This window comes from Rhinolophus sinicus, linkage group LG06, assembly GCF_036562045.2.
Source record: "Rhinolophus sinicus isolate RSC01 linkage group LG06, ASM3656204v1, whole genome shotgun sequence".
NCBI lineage: Eukaryota > Metazoa > Chordata > Mammalia > Chiroptera > Rhinolophidae > Rhinolophus > Rhinolophus sinicus.
Genome location: NC_133756.1, coordinates 138,575,804 through 138,595,267, shown reverse-complemented (window position 1 = coordinate 138,595,267; position 19,464 = coordinate 138,575,804). Strand labels below are relative to the sequence as shown.

The 19,464-nt window shown below is 36.8% G+C and overlaps 1 long non-coding RNA gene across 1 annotated transcript in view; it reads left to right on the top strand.

The window, feature by feature from the left end:
- Nucleotides 1–14,492: 14,492 nt before the first annotated feature.
- Nucleotides 14,493–19,464, top strand: part of LOC141572250 (uncharacterized) — a 146,923-nt gene continuing 141,951 nt past the window's right edge. The window contains exon 1 of the long non-coding RNA XR_012497557.1: nt 14,493–14,586. This is a non-coding gene — a long non-coding RNA (uncharacterized LOC141572250). The remainder of the gene's footprint in view (nt 14,587–19,464) is intronic.

The following is a 19,464-nucleotide window of genomic DNA, read 5'->3' as shown; positions in this document are numbered from 1 at the left end:
TAGATTGTAGCTGAGCCAGGACTCATTAATTCACAAGGCATTTTAATTTAATTTAGGGAGAAAAAATCGTAACTTTTTTTTTTTTTTTCCTGAACAGGCTATTTTAGTTTCTGATTTGTGAATTAATTAACAAATAGCCAACCTTCAGGCCATCTCATTTGTTTAACAAATGTTTACTGAGCACTTATTTTATACCACAGTCCATTAAAAGTATTGCAAATAGATCAGAGAAAATAGAGACAAATCCTTGTTCTCCTGGAGCTTATGTTCTGAGAAATGGAGAGATAATTAAATTAATATAAATAAATCAGATATATTGTATGTTGGCTAGAAATAGGGTTATGGAGAAAAGACAGGGAAGGGAGGGGAAAGCACAGGCAGCATTTATATTACCAGGATTATTTCCCTTTTCTGACTTGAAATGTAACTGAAACACTCATGCTTTGCCTGTGTTTATTCTTATCTCCTTAAGTCATAGGGACTGGTGTCATTCAGAGCCACAGTGCTTTACAATCCTGGGACTGTCACACTTATTGCCATCACTTTCACTGACATAAACAAGCCAGATTCCTGGATAGACAATAAGAAGTTTGGTTAAGTAAATGGATATTTTGTTGATGTGGTGTCACACGCATAGATTTTTGAGACATGTTGTCTGCACATTTTAATTCTTATCCAAATATTTGGCATCATGAAAACATAGACCAAAGGAGTTTTCTTAGTGTTGATGGTCACTGAAAGACTACAGCTTAGTTTCACTGTACAGGTTTCCCCTGCTATCCAAAAGTACAATGTTCCTGTGAAAACTTTTGTAAGACAAACTGGTGTAAAGAAGCAATTACTATTCATTTATATGGGGAAAATTTGGAAGCATTCCCAGACCCCCAAATAACCTACCAAATCATACCAAATAACATATAAAACCTAAAATAACACTAACATATAGTAAAAACAGGAATGATGTGATAAATACACAGCCTATATAAACTAGAAATAACGTATGTACAGTGTAGTTTTACTTACCAGTATGCCCTGCCTCTATAACTGGCTCCTGTAAAATAAACACTGAACCCTATTTTCACTTTTCTCCTTTTTTTTTTTTTGTAAAAGCGAAAAATCCTCTTTGGATTTCTTTTGGTTAGTTAAAACAGGTACCAGTGAAGGTCTTTCATAAAAGCAAAGAGATCTAAAGTGAACTTTTGAAAAGCAGGGGATACCTGTATTCCAGCAGAAAACCGCAACCTTCTCCAGTTGAGAGACTAGACTTTGGGACTCAGGAACCATATTGCTTCATTGCTTTTTCTCTGGGACATTCACAAATAACAACAGATGGATTCAAATTGGCTGCTTGCCAAAGAAGGGAAGAGGGATTTACTGTGATTCACTCCACTTCTTGAGCAGTCCCTCCTTGACTTACTAACCAATTCAATTAAAGCAAACCTATATTAAGCACTTACACTACTTGCCCCCTACTATGTGCAGGGCAGTGTTGTTAGCTATAGATACAAAGATGTGCAATAAAAAGTTTCAGCCTATGTAGAGCTTGCTCTCTGGTCGGAGAGTCAGACTTATATACACATATGATCATAATAAGAATGGCTGAAGGTATTTACTTTTTCTTCCAGTTAGCTCATCTAAAGATATGAACCCTATGTTCTCTTTTAAAAGGTGTTTATTTGTAGGTTCTTCATATGTGCGCTCTAGTCCAATCAGAGTAAAGGTGGGCCTCTGAGGCTTGGCCTAAAATAAATGGAGCCAGAGGAAATGTCCAAGCCCAGATGTACCACACAGAGGACTGTGAAGAGTAAAATCATAAAGCACCATCTGCTGATAGAGACAACAGCTGAGTCTAGAGCTCAAAACTAGGGACAAAGCTGAAGGGCAGGAACTGGGTAACTGTAAGGGTAAAGGAGAACCTCAGGACCAGTGGCCAAAGTCATGTAAGTAAGTAGGGGACTCCCTCGCTGACCACCAGCCACTTATGTGCAGTCCTGGCTGGCCATGGAGTGCCAGAGGGACTGGCTAGCTTACAACTTGCTTATCTTTAGCCTTTCCAGTATACTTTAAATTATTGTTCCTCTGCTCACTTTAGAAAGAGAGCAGGAATTCATGCTGGCACCATGAGCCTATGGACTTGTAAAGGTCCTTAAACTCTGTTATTTCCACTTGCTAAAGGTTTTTGTGATTCCCTGGCTGTTTCTGATTCTGAGAACAGTAGAAGTCTTCTAGAAAAGGGGCTTGTATGCTTATGTATAAAGAGGTTGGGGACACGGGGTCCCACTATACAATCTAAAAACCCCAAAAGAACTTCTGGGAAGTGGAAGCCCTCACTCCCAACATCCTCCTAAAACTGTCAGGCTGAATCCCTGCACCATGTCAAAGCAGAAGAAAGAACAAAGGGAGTTAGCCTGGACCAGAATAGGGGACTGGAAGGGGGGTCGTGGAGAAGAGAGAAAAAGAAGAAAATTGGGGAAGATGAGAAGGACACAGTATTTAGCACTTTGGGGATTATTTTATCAATTAACAGGTAATCAGTAGCATGTATTGAGCAGCCATTGTTTACAGAGGGTGGGGAAGGAGAGAGGAAGATAAATAAATGAGAAAGAGAAGAGAGAATTAGGGAAGGAAGGAAGGTAGCAAGCAAAGAAGAAAGAAATGATGGAAGAAACAAAAGAAGGCAGAGAGTGGACTACATTTTGATTATCTAGTCTGCAAATTATTTGTCACATTAATTCAGTGAAGTGGTTATTAGTATTACCTATCAGAATATTAGTCAGGGAAAGAGGAGAATTAATTAACAAGAACAACCACAAACAAACTTCCTATCAAATATAGACAAGAAAACACACCGATGAAAACAATGAGAATGCTTACAAGGAAATAAGTATAACGTGGGAAGAGTCTGATTTGTTCTCCCATTATTTTTGTATTAGTCAGAATAAGTTGTGATACACTATGGCAACAAGCATCACTAAAATGCTAACACCGAATTCAAGTCTACTGCAAGCCCAGGTGCTTCAGCACCTCTCTTCTATGCCCTAACTGGACTGTCATTTCCTCTCAGGTCTTAACGTCAGTACCATTTCTTCTAAAAGCTCCTCCTCGATTTCTGGGTTTTAATTCTCCCTGTCACTCCTTTTTATATGCTACCCTGTTCTTTTTCTTGTGGCCCTTCCCACTCTTTAACATTGTACTTTAATTTAGGTATTTATTTGTTCTAGATTTTTCTCTAAAGCTTGACTTACACTACATGAAGATAAGCGCTTTGCCTCCACAGTGCCTATCACAGTGGCGGGACCATAGGAGGTACTTAATGAATATATGTCAGCACCCTAGGGTAAGCTGGTCACTTTCCATTAAGCACTTCAACACATTGTTTTTGCAGTTAGTGTTTCAATGGTACTTTTTCTTTGTTCTTTTATAATGTGTGCACTGTATTGGTCTAGCTCCCCCACTTGACTGTGAGTTCTTCAAGAGCAGGGATGTGTTTTATTTACCTTTATATTCTCCGTGAGAGCCAAGCATATAGCCCAATATTTGTTAGCTGTTTTGATAACCAAACTGCAGAATTTAAGGAATTCTACTATTGGATGATGGTCAGATAATCTATTTGAGTACATGTTTTGTCTGGCCAAGTCAGCCAGGGATGTCTCACACTTAATCTAGATGATCCTGGCAGGAGAGAAAGGAAACAGCCCTGTGAATTCCAATATTCAGAACATTCAGAAGGGAGTATCAGTCCCAGGGCTGACTTTTGACCCCTCCTAAGTAAACAACGCAGCAGTCTGTACATATAGTCCTAGAGTGTTCTGGTCTGTAAGCTACAGAAGCATCAGACCACCCGGCAGGGTAATTTGCCATTTGCCTTGTAAAGTTTCTTTTCTTTGCTGCAATTAGAAGTGCACACCCTGGTTTATGTTCCAGCTAGGTTGGAGAAGAATCAGATCTTATTTATTTGCCCTTTTGGGGCAGTGTTTTATTTTTCTCATCATTTTAATTATCAGGTCCAACAGAATGGGAAGAGATGAGAAAAAGCAGAGACAGAGTCTGAGAGGGAGAATATACCAGTCTTACTTCAATTCTGCGAGCACTGTGTTCAGCAATCACATGGGAAAACAAGTAGCAGATGCAGCTCTACAAACTGTTGAGGTTGTGGGGGCCATGGGGTACAAAGAGACTGTGGATGGAAGTCTACAGCGAGGATCATAGGACAGGGACCTACAAAGCCTGTGATGATTTGAGGGAGTGGAAGCTCACATATGACTGGGAACAGGACATGTGTCATGGAATTTTTAGGCCAAGAGCTACTGACTAAGGTTCCTAGGGAACAATGGGGCTGAGTCAGAACCCTATTCAAGGCACTCTGCTGTTCTGGTCTTAATAAAGCTTATAAAGAAGTCCACAAGATAGCCAACCAGATGTCCCTCAGACATCAGTTTGGGTGGGGAGTGGAGGGACGTGATGTGACAGGGTTAGTAATAGCATTTCTCTTTCTTTGTCAGAAAACAGGAACATCTTACATGCTGGTGTTTCTTGGTTCTTGGCTGCCTTTTATTTATTTATTTATTTTTTTAAGGATTTTGGAGATTTAAAAATTGTCCTGCTGTGAACAAGTCCTTGATTATGTTTTGAATCCAACTCCAAATCCAATTTTTAATTCTAAAGAAATGCAGTTGGAACAGGATGATAGAGGCTATTTTGATGATGAGTCAAAATGGGTTTGTCGTGATTGCCTCCGGGAGGAACAATCTGAATACATTTTAGAAAGCTTATTTCCAGATCCTACGTTCCACTTCTTATTTTGCAGTTTAGTTTTTGCTGCCTAATGAACAGCCACCCTTTACTTCTCACTCCCTTTACCTGCTCCTCATTTGGTCCTTATTGCTGATGCCTCTGATGACCCCAAATGGCAAACAGATGGAGACAGAAGAGTACGCTCATCTAGATGTTTGCTATATAACAATTCACTTAAATATGCTCTTCGGGTATTGAATCTTAATTTAGAGCATGCTCTTGTTTTAAACTGGGATGCTCTTCAATCTGATCAAGTTCAGAGTGGGTGGTCAGCAAATATTTGTTGATACAGGTATGAAGCAAATGATTACAAGATAAATGAGGTTACCAATTTAATATTGACCTTATGTTTTAAACCATGGCCATGAGATAATTCAATGGTATATACTTAAGACACAGTTCATTAGTATGGATAAGACTTTTCAACAGTGTTTACATATCACGTAGCTGAAGATCATTTAGACAGGAGAAACATATTCGTTTACTGATGAACTTTTCCTGCAAAGGTTTTGTTCATGACAAATAGCTCTTGATTTGTTGGGAGTGAGTCTGAGTCACAGTCTGTCTTACCCTTAGCATGCTACTACAGCCCTGTGAAAAACAAATAGCAAATAAAACAATGTAAGGAGCTGTAAAAGGAATATAGTATAGATTTGGCTACATAAAAAAAAGTATGTAAAATTATTATAGTCACAATTAAATAAATTGGAACAACATTTGCAACACATTTTGATAAGAAGTGTTTAATATTCTTAGTGTGTATTTTGTTTGTAGAGCTCAGTAAGAAAAACTCTAGAACCCCAGAAGATAAATGAACAAGTGACATGAATAGACAGCTTTCAGTAAATTAATACCTATTTAACATATAAGGCATGTAGCCTTTATATGGTCTATGCAAGTAATGAAAAATCAAAAATAAAAATAACAATGAGATAAAGTTTGTCCTAAATATCTTAGTATAAAATAATTATATTTCTTAATGCTTTAATGACACAGAAATGCAAGCATTCTCATTGAAGTTGTGCATATTAATGGGTTTGACCTTTCTGCAAAACAGTATGGTTACTTGCATTGGGAGATTTAAAATGCTTTCTATCCCTGGACCTAGTAATTTTATTTCTAGAAATATACCAGAGCCAGAAATGCATAGAAAGATTTATGAACAAAGATGGTCATTGATGCATTGTTTGTAAGAATAGAAAACTAGAAACAAGCAAGATCCCCAAATGGAAAAAAAAAGCTAAATACATGACGTATCCACATGTAGGCAATATTTTTCAATATTTAAAAAAACTAAATTTAAAGATATTTTAATAAAATGGGAAATGATTACTATGCAATACTATATGAAAAATAGTTAATAAAATAACAATAACAACAATACAAAGCCGAAATGGTAATATGACAAAAGGTAGCATGCTTACTTCTATGATGGGATTAGAGTAATCCCTCCTTATCTGCCGGGGATACATTCCAAGACCTTCAGGGATTGCCTGAAACCATAGATAATACCAAACTATATATATATATGTAATGTGTTTTCCTATACATGCATACCTATGATAAAATTTAATTTATAAATTAGGCACAGTAAGGGATTAACAACAATAACTAATAATAAAATTATTCCAGTGTACCGTACTAAAAGTTACATGAATGTGGTCTCTCTCTCTCAGTATCTCATTGTACCATACTCACCCTTTTTCTTTTCGTGCTATGTAGTGAGATGCAGTGGGGTGAATGACATAGGCATCGTGATGTAACGTTAGGATTCTTTAAGGTGACTTGAACACAGGCCCTGCCATATCAGGACAGTCTATCTAATAACCTAGATGGCTACTAAGTGCCTAATGGGTGGGTAGCATATACAGCATGGATATACTGCACAAAGGGATGATTTATATCCTGGGTGGGATGGAGTAGGACAGCACAACATTTTCATACTATTCAGGACAGTGGGTGATTTAAAACTTATGAATTATTTATTTCTGGAATTTTCCATTTAATATTTTCAGACCCCGGTTTAACCCCAGGTAACTGAAACCACGGAAAGTGAAACTGTGGATAAGAGGGGACTACTGTATAGGCAATAGCCATGCTCTTTGGTTTGCATTCCTCACATTTTCCATCATAGGATATAGGACAAATTTTAGGAGGAAAAAGAGAAGCAAATAAAGGGAAATGGTTCAAAAAGGTGAAACATTTGGGCCACATTCTGAAAGCACTCGCCTGGTGGAGCTCCTGACTTCACATTCTTTAGGCAGACCGCCTCCCTGACATTGAGGTCCTGCGTCTGCAGACTGTAGACTCTCATTTGCATTAGTCTCTTAAACCACTTGTCTCTAAAGCCTGACACGCAAGCCTGTAGATTCAGGAGCATCTGAGAGATTCCTTCCACTGTTAAATAAAACCAGCATGTTCCATTCTTGTGGACTTTGAGGTTAAATTACTCAATTTTCATGGATCAGAGTTTTTATTGCCAGTATTATGAGTTGGACTGGAGGGCAAAGTGAGGGGAGATACAATCCCCATGTGTTGTAGATAGTTATTTTGTTATGAAGCCCCTCTGTACTAAGCTTGGTGGAGAGCTTCTAACCAGGAATCCTAAAATCCAGGAATTACAGTCACGCTAAATAATTCAAGAGAAATGGATTTTAATTATTTTTCCTTTCTTACTTCCCAGTCTCTTGTATGTTTATTAAGACTGTTGCTTCCCAGATATTGCCTCACACCATCATCTAAATGGTGGGGATTTGTATTTGGTAGCTTCATAGCCTAATTTATATCCTGTAATGTACACCAGCAAATAAAAATATTCCACATTACTAGATAATTAGGATATTTTTAAATTTCATTTCTTTTAATATCAAAGAAGGTTTCCTTCAGGGATAGTTAAACTAGGTTTGAATATGTGTGGCTGTCCACATACAAATGTTGTTGTAAAGAAAAGAGGGAGAACGGTATAATTTCCCATTCTCAAAGACGACAAATAGATGGCAGATTTTAATAAAGTTTAATAATAAAATTTGTCTTGGTCCTAACCTTAATCATGGAAAATAAGCTTTGAAGTATTTTTTGCAAAGCTGTGAAAAATAAAAACGAAGTTTGGATTTTAACAAAGTTTAAAAATAGAGCATATACTGCCAGGGAGGTCTGTCAAGTAACTCAATTACTGATGGTGTTTAGAGACTCTTAACAGTATATAAAGATAGAAAATCATTTTTTTCCCCAAAGTAGACCAGTACAAACTGACAGCAAATTATAGTTTATAAATAGTGGAAAAACATGTGATTAATAATAACACGGTTATAATGGCACAGTAATATAATAGGGTTGAAGATGTTTAATATGGAGAGAACACAAAATAAAAATGTTCTCAGTTTTTTCCTAGAGATTTTAGTTAGTATTAAGAATACTGAGCCATCACTGTGGGGTATGTCACTGGGTCAATGTATGTTTGGATAGGATGAGCATGAGGCTTTCTGCCTAGGATAGCTGTCTCCCTTTTTTCTCCTTCCAAATGGTTTATTGATAATGGCTTTATCTCAAAAGCAGGAGCCAAATGGAAAGGGACAAAATGATCCTCAGAGAAGAAAAATATTCTTGTCAGGAATAATATAAACAAGTTTAAAAATAACTAAAAGTGATTTGTCATTAAAAGTTTGCTTTCCACTTGTCGAATGATTTTTTACAATCTCAAATTAAAGGAAATATTTCTTATTTTTTTAACCTCCTGGGCCCTCCTTGGCTCAGGTATAGCTGCATTCCAAAGCTGCTTGAAGAGAAGAAACGGATTAGCTCTGGAATGGTGAATTCACTGTGGTTTGCACTGTGGAATTCACTGTGGGTGCTGAGCTCCAACAGCTGACAGGAAAGAGAAAAAGTCAGCATTCAGATGTCAGGCCTATATGAAACCAAACGTCAGGCTATTTGGATACATATAGATTTTAGATGTTTGCCAATGTGTAGGCAAAATGATTCTGTTTTTTGATCTTACTTTAGATATTTTAATATATTGGGATGCTGGCTTTAGAATCCTAAACATGGAGAGGTTTAGAGGTATTTTAGTTTGAGGAAAAAAGACTATTGATTAGAAATTGCCATCCCCAATAACCAAAACCAGAATATTACCAGAGCATATGAACTCAAATATTACATGTAAACTTCAGACCCTTTAAAAAAAAAAAAAAAAGCAAACACATTGATTTGTGTTTCTGGCCAACATGGAGTGGCAGAGATCGAATATACCCTCCAACCTGAAATAGCTAAAGCACTGGACACAGTACATTAAACAAGAGTTTTCAAGACATTGGGCGTCAGGCAAAGGAGGACAGTGATACCTGAGAGATGGGAAACCAGGCATGGAGCAGGGAGGAGGAAACCCAGGTTGAACCTACTGGCCTCCCTGAATTGAAAAAATGGGACTAGAGGTGCAGGGAGTCTGGGTTGGCTAGAATTCATAGAGCAGAGTAGTAGAGAGGATACAGCTGCACAGAGAAAGAGGTCCAGAAATCTGCAGAGAGTATCCCTCAGCTCTTCAGACATGTATTGATTTGCACATGCATGTAAGGAAACTACCAGAAATAGAGAAAGAACCACCCAAGAAGATTGGAGGAAACAATCCTTAGAGCTCACACAGGGCTGAAAAGGGGTCCAGTTTCAACCACGCAGAGTAGAAAATTTCACAATTCACTGAATGTTGGGTAGATTACTCGAAAGAATTTTGCTTCAGTAGTGGGGAAATATTAACCATAATATAAATGCTGCTCTGATCCAGGCTTTTAAAAAGCTTATAAACAAAACCTGTAAAGATCAAGGTAATGTGACCACATCTCAAAATAAAACTCAAGAATGTTGATAAGAATACAAAAATACCTAACACCCAACAAGGTAAAATTAATAATGTCTAGCACTTAATTGAAAGTTCCCAAACATGCAAATTTACCAGGAGTTCCTCATCCTAGCGAAATAAAACCCATAATAAAGAGAAAAATCAATCAATCACAGGTGACCCAGAAATGACTGATTGAAATAGTAAAAAAGGACATTGAAACAGTTATTATAACTGCTTTCCATTTTTTCAGGAAGGTAGAGGAAAGCTTGTTGATATTAAATAGAGAGGTAGAAAGCATATTTAAAAAACCCAAATCCATCGTAGAAATGAAAGCTACACTGTCTGAGATGTGAAATAAACCATACTGGATTAAAGGTAGATAACTCATGACAGGAAAAAAAACAAAAAAAACCCCAAAACAACAACAAAAAAAGTGAACCTAAAAAAACTGAAAAGACATCTAAAATAAAACACAGAAATATAAAAGATTGAAAACATATGAAAACAGCATCAACTTCAAGCAGATTTATTTATATGTAATTGCAGTTCCTGAAGGAAAAGAAGGGAAATAAGCAGAAAAAATATTTGAAGATATAATGGCCAATATATTTCCCAATTTGATTTAAATGATAAAGCCACAGATCTACAAGGTTTAAGAAACTCAATAAAAGAATCATGAATCAAACTATTTAAAATTACTGATAAAGAAGAAATCTGAAAATCAGCTAGAGAAAAAAGACAAATTGTGGAAGAGGAACAAAGATAAGGATGGAACCCATAGCAGATTTCTGTTATGGTAAACAATGCAAGCCAGAAGACAATAGAACATCTTTAAGTTACTGAAAGAAAGAAAGAACTTGCTAACCAAGAATTCTGTATCCAGCACAAATGTCTTTCAAAAATGAGGCCATGGAAGAGGTGATCTGGAAGTAGGATCATTCTTGCCATGATGGTTTAAGTCACCGAACTCACAAATATACCACATGGTAAAACCATCAGTAGGATGTTGCTAGAGGAAGAGGACAGACAATTGGAATAGAATTGTCAATAATGTCATCTCCAGGTTTTTAATCACAAGGGCCCAGTGCTGAAGCCGACAGAAAGTGACATTAAAAAGCATTATGTTGGTATGTGGGAGAGAATTCCTGAAGAATTCATTGGTCCAAGAAATTCTAATTTGAAGGTCATTGCTTCTACCTGCTGAAGTGACTACAGAATCACATATTAAGATGGAACCTCTATCACCCTGTTATTTCTAGTGACTCCACTAAGCAGAAGAAACCCACTGCCACGCCATTTGGATATTTAGCATGAGTGACAAACTTTTGGTCTGCTTACTACTGAGATTTTGCAGTTGTTTGTTACCACATTATAACCTGGTCATATATTCTGAAAGATTTGAAATGGGAACATTTCTGCCTCAGTCTTTGTCTTTATCCAGTGCTGTATTTGAAAATGTCACATTATTAGTGTACCTATTGTAGGAAACCTATATACAGAGGGTGCCAAAAAAATGTGTACACATTTTAAGAAAGGAAAAAATGATATTAAAATTGTAATACTCAATATATACCGATGACAAATGATGAATATAAGTCATGTGTATACATTTTTTTTGGCACCCCAGTATATATATTAATTACTCTAGTTAGCACATCCTAGGTGCGAGATGATTTAGCTATAAATATTTTGAATATTTAACATTACCTGGCTAACTTAAACAGAGGCATCCGCCTCACTTAGGGAGTTACCTGTCACAAAATGACTGGAGAAGCCACACCCTTAACCACAACACAATCTTCACTGAATTATCCTTGGCTGGCACTGTTAAGAACTGCCACTCTGACTCTTTTCTCTATTCTTTGTGGACCAACCTTCAATCCTCTGCCTCTTTTCTGATTAATACATTTAGGTTGAGACCGTGAGTAATTTCCTGCCATATCTAACTTCTATATGAGCCAATCCTTGTAGATTTCAATCTCTGCTCTCTGATTTGTCTTTATTTTGAAATTAGACTCTCAGAGGCCAATCTCTTTATACCGATTTCTCCATATTTTACCACATTTTCTCCCATATCTTGTCTATACTACACTAAAGCCAAGGAATTTAAGGCTAAGTCAATCTTGCCCTCCAGGACTGGTGTCCTAGTACGAATATGGCAGTTCTGTGACATAGGCTGTGCCACAGCCACGTATATATCACAAATTTGTCATAATATGCCTTCTACCTTAGCTTTCTGTCTTCCTCAGCAGGGCTCCAGGCAATTGCTGCCGGTAAATCCATTCATTCGTCTGTGTGTTTATGCCTCAGCAAGTATTTATTGAAAACCTGTTATGTGCCAGACGGTGTTTTAGGCATTGGATATATATTAGAAACTATAATAATAGTGAACTTGACTTTCAAAGATTAAACAAGACAACACATAGAAATAACCTTTGTGAACTCTAAAGCTCTATTTAAAGAGAGATAAAGATCAGAAAGTAGTTTCTATATCCTTTAATTTCAAATCTGTTCTTTTAGTTACATTATTTTTGTAAAGTATGGTGCCTAAATTCTCACTGATACTTTATAGTAAACCAGAGGCAGAAAGTTGAACAGGCTCAGAAATCTAACAGATTTGTTTTGAAAACCTGGCTCTGATGTTTACATGACGGTAGCCAAGTTATTTAACTTATTTGGGCCTCTGGTTCCTTATTGTGGTGAAATGAATATAGTAGTAGGTACATAAGGATTCTTGAGAGGATGAAATAAGGTAACAGTTTGCATTTTGCATTGCAAACATTTTGCATTACAGTTTAGCACATAAGCTCTCAATAATATTGGCTATTACTATTACCTTAAATTCTAATAACAAACATTTTCTTTATTAAATTCAATAAAGCTATTAGAATTTTGGAAAAAAAAAAGTAGCTTTTTACCATTTATCTTTTCCTTAAATTTTCTCTTGTGCAAAAAATATTGCTCACCAATGACTAAGCATTGGCATCACCTGGGAATTGTTCCAAATACAGGATTTCAGAACCCTCTTTAGACTCACTGAATCAAGGGCTCCAGGTAATTGGAATGCACATTAGCATTGGAGAACCTTCACCTGGGTGGAGGGGTGAATGGTAAGTGCTCCTGACTGATCAGATTCATTTTCATTCCTATTCATGATTCAGAATTTGGCATATCATCGAATGTGCTATGCCATTCACTTTTCAGGCTTCCACAATTAATGTCTAGAAAAATGAAACAAAACAAAAGAACATAAACAAAGGAGACTGTCAGGCTAGAATGGGCTTTAAGTTGTATCCATTTTATTCAGTATCAAGTTCCAACCAAGTACGAGGCATGTGCGTGCTTTATTTTATTAAATCTATTTAGTCCACATAACAATTATTTAAGGTAGGCATTATTGTCTTCATATTACAAGAAATGAAACTGAGTCTCACTGAGATTACAAATGCTTTAAAAGGACATAGAGTCAATTGGTGGAAAAAGTGGATTTGAACCCAGGTTTGTTTCTCTCCAAAGTATATGGTTTTTTTTCCCTAAATGACACTAGTGTGTCATGACCTCAGTTGCATTACATGTCATCTCTGTAAGTGATTAATCAAAGGGGTGATTTTCGTTTCCAGCAGATTGGAAACAACAGTGTCTCCATCTGTCCGAGAGTATTTAATACTGCTACATTTGTACCCCCCCTCCTTTTTTTTATTGGGTCTTAAAATGGTACACATTTTGCAATTGAGAATTATTGAGCCAACATATGGTTTCAATTGAACAATTCTAATATATCATTGTGAAAAAAGGAAGGGAAAAAACACAATCTAACCTTTGTACTTTTGGTAAGAAGTAAAAATGTGTTTTAATAAAAATCTATGAAGTGCAAGGTCTAGAGTTAAGTAGAGACACATTTATATTTGTTTATTTTTACCTTTACTGTTGATCATGCCTAACAGCCTGAGAGCTTTAGACACAGCTTTCATTCAGCTGTTTTTATGATGTCGCTGAAGTTTGAGGCACTATTTATTACCAGAATTACAGACTATAGCTCACTGTGTCTGTGTATGGCCTTGTGGTGGCTCAGGAATTGTCAGCTTGACTTAGATCTTTGTTCCAGAAAGATCGTAAGGATTGGACACACCACTCCCATTTTACTGAAAGAGAGATTCATATCCCAGGGTAGTTCTTGCCTCTGAAATGCTTCAGCTTGAGAATCACTGAGTTTCAATTAGATTGTGGTTACCCACACCCAAACCAGTTTGGTATAACCAGATGTGGTAAGTTGGAGGCAACGGTTGAGATTGGTGATGGGAAAATTGTAACTCTTGAAGAAGATTTGGCAACAAAGAGGAGAATCTGCTTGTGACTACAATGATAATTAATGTCCTAATTGTGTAGGGATCAGAGTATTTTCATTTACACTATGGCATTTTACCTTCATAGTGGATCTTTCTAGGTAGGTATTATCAATATATGGGAAATTTAGTTCAGGGAAGTTGTGACTTGCCTTAGTAACAGTTGGTAACTCAGGCTACAGACCATACATGGCACTCTCTCTTTTCATTTTGAGACGGCTTGGCTTTTGTGAAATCAAAGTCTCCTGGTTTTCTTCCTCTAGCTCCCAGTCTCAGTGGTCTTCTCATATTCAATTTCCTCTTGTTAACTGGGCCTCTATACATTGAGGTGCCTCGGGCTATGTTCCTTGAGTGACTTTTCTCTTACTGTATTTTCTTCACAGATGATCTCATTCATTCTCGTGTTTTTAAATATCCATATTCTGATGACTCTCCAATTTGAGCAGGAGGATTTGTCACTTCCATTCCTTGGTTGATAAAATACTTGCGAATTCTCCATATTCTGTCTCTTTCACACACAGATTTGAAAATAAAGAATTCCCAAATGACAGCATTGCAAGATGCAAGATGTCTGGATTCTTGAGTCACTGCTGGAGGAGAGCATAAAAAAGAACGGTAAGACCCACCTGTGACTGAGCCATCAAAAGTAAATAAACCCCTCTTTCATTAAGTCCTTGAGATTTCAGGGTTCATTGTTACTACAGCATAGTTTATCTTGACTAGGGTTTAGCAAACTTCTTTCTGTAAAGGGTCAAATACTTTAGACTTTGCAGGTCAAGAGGCAAAACTGAAGATATTAGGAATACTTATAACAATAGAGCAGATGAATTTCCCTAAATTTTTATTGATGAAATTAAAAATGTAATTATATGTTAATATGATATAATTAATATAATATATATTAATATTAATAATATAATTGATACATTAAGATGAATAATATTACATGTTATATATAATGATGTAGTACTTTTTTTTGTAATACAGATCCACTAATGATAAAAATGGAATTCTATTGGGTAGGTGGGGGGCAATATTTTACCTAACTGAAGTTCAAAGATAGTCTTCCCGATTAACCAAATTAATTTGTAAATTTTCTTGTTAATATTGCTCTGTAATATGATATATAAAATACATTTCATCGTTGAAGACACCTTTCACAAAGACAGATATGTCCCTGTGTATATGATTTTAGTTGAGCATATTCATTGCTTGGATGGAATTTACAGAATTTCATAAGGTTCTTTTCATGATAGTTGCTGTTTAGCATGTCATTACATTTCAGATTAATCACTTTAAATTGAAGGTTAGGTGGACTTTCTTTGATAGCACAGTGAAATGGATTTTGAAACTTGAACAGGTCTTTTGCACTTACATTGAAGTCTGATATGTGTTGCTGAAACTACTTTGAACACAGAAGAGATGTCTATCACGAATTTGTGTGGGAATGCAGAGCTCAATTTTTGTTCTAACTTTTGATAGCACGGGAAGTCTGTAAAGCCAATTGGTGTTATTATGATTCAAACGTTAGTTTTCATTGAAATAACTACTGTAGGGTAAGTATCTCAAATAAGCATTCTTTTGCCTTATAATTTCAGGTTAAATTAATGAATAAACATTATCAAATCTACAGCAAAAGGTAATTTTTCAAAGTTTTCAGTGTTTGGAAATAGTGATTAGGGATGGTTCATATTTGTTCAGAAAAATTCCAATCTTGGCCATGAGCTCCAAAAAATAGGAACAAAATTTTACCAGTGATAAATTACTGAGCTGCTGTGTGACAGGGCAATTCAGGGCATTTAGCTGCAATTCCATTTCAGCTCAAAAATTCATGAAACTGACAATGATTAAGTCCATGGGAGCAAATGAAACCCACCAGTGACTCTGCTGGTGTAATATTACATGATAGCTAAACATTTTCTGTAATGTGTCTGCTGGTGAATAACACAATGAATAACTATAGGCTATAAAAACTATTTACGGCCTTTGTAAATTTGTTCAACTGTGTCTTTCTCTGCTCCAGCCATATTTTTACCATTATTAGTTGTCATACATCTTAGCAGATTCCACTTCATGTTATATTGAATTATGTTTCCTCAACTGTGAAACTATTCCTGCCCATAGTTATTCCACATAGATCACTCAGGCTGATTCTTCAGTCGCTTCAAACTTAGAATTAACTCTGAATAAACAACTGAGCAGTATCGGTAACATCTGTTGACTCATAAAGAGCCATGAAAACCACTTAAAATCATTTGTTTTGTTTTTAATTAACTATTGATATTGCGCCCAATGTCCTCAACTCTCTTAGCAATGTTTTTTTGCCGAACGGCTAATAGTCTTAAGTAAGTTTTCTTTGGACACATTTCTTTGGCTGCTGCAATCAAACATGATTTAATTAATTCACCACCGATGACTTTCTTGTTTGACTGGCTAACAAATGAGCCACTTGGAATTTTTCTTTGGTTGTAGCCTTACTTTTATTTGTGTGAAGAAATTCTGCTGTGATGAAATATTCAGTTTTAAACTTTCTAATTTTTGGACTTTGCTTTCCTGTGAATTGGGAATATTGTAATAAATGCTTAATCTGGTAATGTCATCACATATTGTATTCTATAGCTATAGTGTCATTACATAACGAACACAGTGCCTTACTATCCTATTTGATAACAAAATAATCCACAGTCCACTGTGCCTTAAAGGCATGGCATCCACAGTACATTTTTCTTTATCTTTTATTGAAATGATGGGTATGCACTGGTAATAAAAATTGCATTGAATACCACTTCGTGACAATATGTATGACACTTGAAATGCTGCTAAGTAGTAACTATGCTGCTGTGATTTATAGCACACCAAGGAGCGGTATGAAGAGATTAGTGCCATGTATCGTTTCTGTCACAAATGCTCAGCCTTGTTATTTTAGTGCAAAAGCAACCACAGACAATGTGTAAATGAACGTGTGCAGTTGTGTTCCAATAAGCTTTATTATTAACAGTGAAATTTAAATTATACATCACTTTCACATGTCACATTCTCCTTTTTATGATTTTCAGCCACTTATAAACGTAAAAACCATTTTTAGCTCATAGGCCATGCGAAAACAGGAGGCCAACCGGCCAAAGTCCATAGTTTAATAACTTCTGATCTTGATTAATGTGGTGTCTATAACTAAATCATTGTTTGTACTTCCCAGATTGTTATTCTCCTATCTTCTCCTCCTCTATGAGTAGCCAACCTGTTTTGTGTGTCATTAATTTTAATTAACTGTTGGACATCATGTGTAGGAAAACAGTACAGCCTGAGGTAAATAACATTTACACCTGAACGTGGACATAACTCTTCTCTGTCAGGCCGATAATCTGCGGCATTGAATCAACCTGGTTAGATGTTGAGCACAGTTTGGATTTTATTGTCGTTAGAGTCACCTTCAATTTACAGGGTACTTGAATTTGCTTCAGAAGTGGGCTCTTGTTATTTTGTGTCTTGGAGGGCTAAAGGGTGTTTCTGAATTCACTGCTTCACTTTTGGCTTTCAGCAGTCCTGTTGTGTTACAGAGGGAATCTGTTTCCATGCTCATATCCCCCGATGGTAGACTTCTGTTCCGTTTTATTTGGATCTCTGAACTTGTTTTGGTGGGAGGGAATTTTCTCAGTTCTATTAGTCCATCCACAGTCTTAAGCAAGAATTTTGGCCCTGGGTCTCAGGAGTGGGGATTTCTCAGAATTTTTGCCCCTCACCACGTGGAATCCAAAATCTGTATTGTTTCTATAAGGATTCAAAAGGGAAGAAATCTTCCCGATTGTCTTTCAGTGGTAGCTGATCTCAAAAACAGAAGACTGTTATTTCTATTTGAAACAACAGATCTTTGCCTGAGCTCTGGGGTAGAAAGCTTTCCTGCCCTTGGTCTATGTGATCATGCTTTCATCACTCCCTTAGAAGCCGTGAGTTTTGCCTGTGCTCTGAAGTCAGAAGGATTTTCAGCTTAAGGCATCTGCTTCACATGAGAAAAATGGTTTGAGGAAGGGAATGAGGTTTGTTGCCTGCACCCCAGCAGCAGCCTATCACCATCTGCACACCCGTGACACTAAAAGGGGTTCTCTTTAATTTTATGCTCTACTCCAATGTTTCTCATGACTTACAGGGTTCCATGGAAAAGAGCTTTTGAATGAGTATTTATACCCGAGAGTCTGGGGCTCCCAGTTATTCTAAATTGTCATGTTAACCCTCACTTGAATTTGTTAAAATTTGAGCTTCCCTTTTTTCCACACTTATTGTGGCTATCTCATACTGCTATGTTCTATCACTGTATCTCTTCTTAAGAGGGGCTTGCCGCTCTTTGGAATTTAGTTCACATGGTTGCTTTGCAACTCCAGCTCTCATATCCTAAGAACAATTTAGAATTTTGAAGATCATCTAGCTTTTTCCCTTATTGTTAGCATGGGGACAACATTATCTTGCAACTTCTACACCTTACATAGAGATGGAACCAAAATGTATTTTACTGAAAAGTCATATTTGCAATACAAATTTCATGTAAAGAAAAACAACGGGGGGCCGGCCCCGTGGCTCAGGTGGTTGGAGCTCCGTGCTCCTAACGCCAAAGGCAGCTGGTTCGATTCCCACATGGGCCAGTACCAGATGGCTCAGTTGGTTGGAGCGCGGGCTCTCAACCACAAGGTTGCCATTTCGACTCCTCGACTCCTACAAGCGATGGTGATTCGACTCCCACAAGGGATGGTGGGCTGCACTCCCTGCAACTAACAAAGGCAACTGGACCTGGAGCTGAGCTGCACCCTCCACAACTAAGACTGAAAGGACAACAACTTGAAGCTGAATGACACCCTCCACAACTAAGTTTGAAAGGACAACAACTTGACTTGGAAAAAGTCCTGGAAGTATACACTGTTCCCCAATAAAAGTCCTGTTAAAAAAAAATCTTCTAAAAAAACCAAACTAACAAAAAAACAACTACAACAGAATGATGAACACAGGATTCAGGATGATGACTACCATGTTTAGGGGAGACAAGCAATGGCTCAGCGTGGAAATAAATGGTTAGATATAGGTCATATAACAGTTGTAGTTTTTGGATTGTAGATTATTTAAAACACCAAACTAACCATATAAACAAACAAACAAATATTGGGCTGCTCATGAACTAATGAGAGGGTATTGTCAACCAACGATATGTTTAATCCAATCCAGTGCACCTGAGTTTCAAAAAAATTAGGTAAAGGATAGACAGCTATGGAAACACCTACATGTCCATTGATGGATAAATGGATGAAGAAAATGTGAAAAAAATATGTATATGTATATATATGTGTGTGTATATATATGCACATACACACACGTATATGTATGTATTCAGTCTTAAAGAAGAAGGAAATCCTGCCATTTGATACATGGGTGAACCTGGAAGACGTTATGCTAAGTAAAATAAGCCAGACACAGAAAGATAAATACCACATGATCTCACTTAAATGTGGA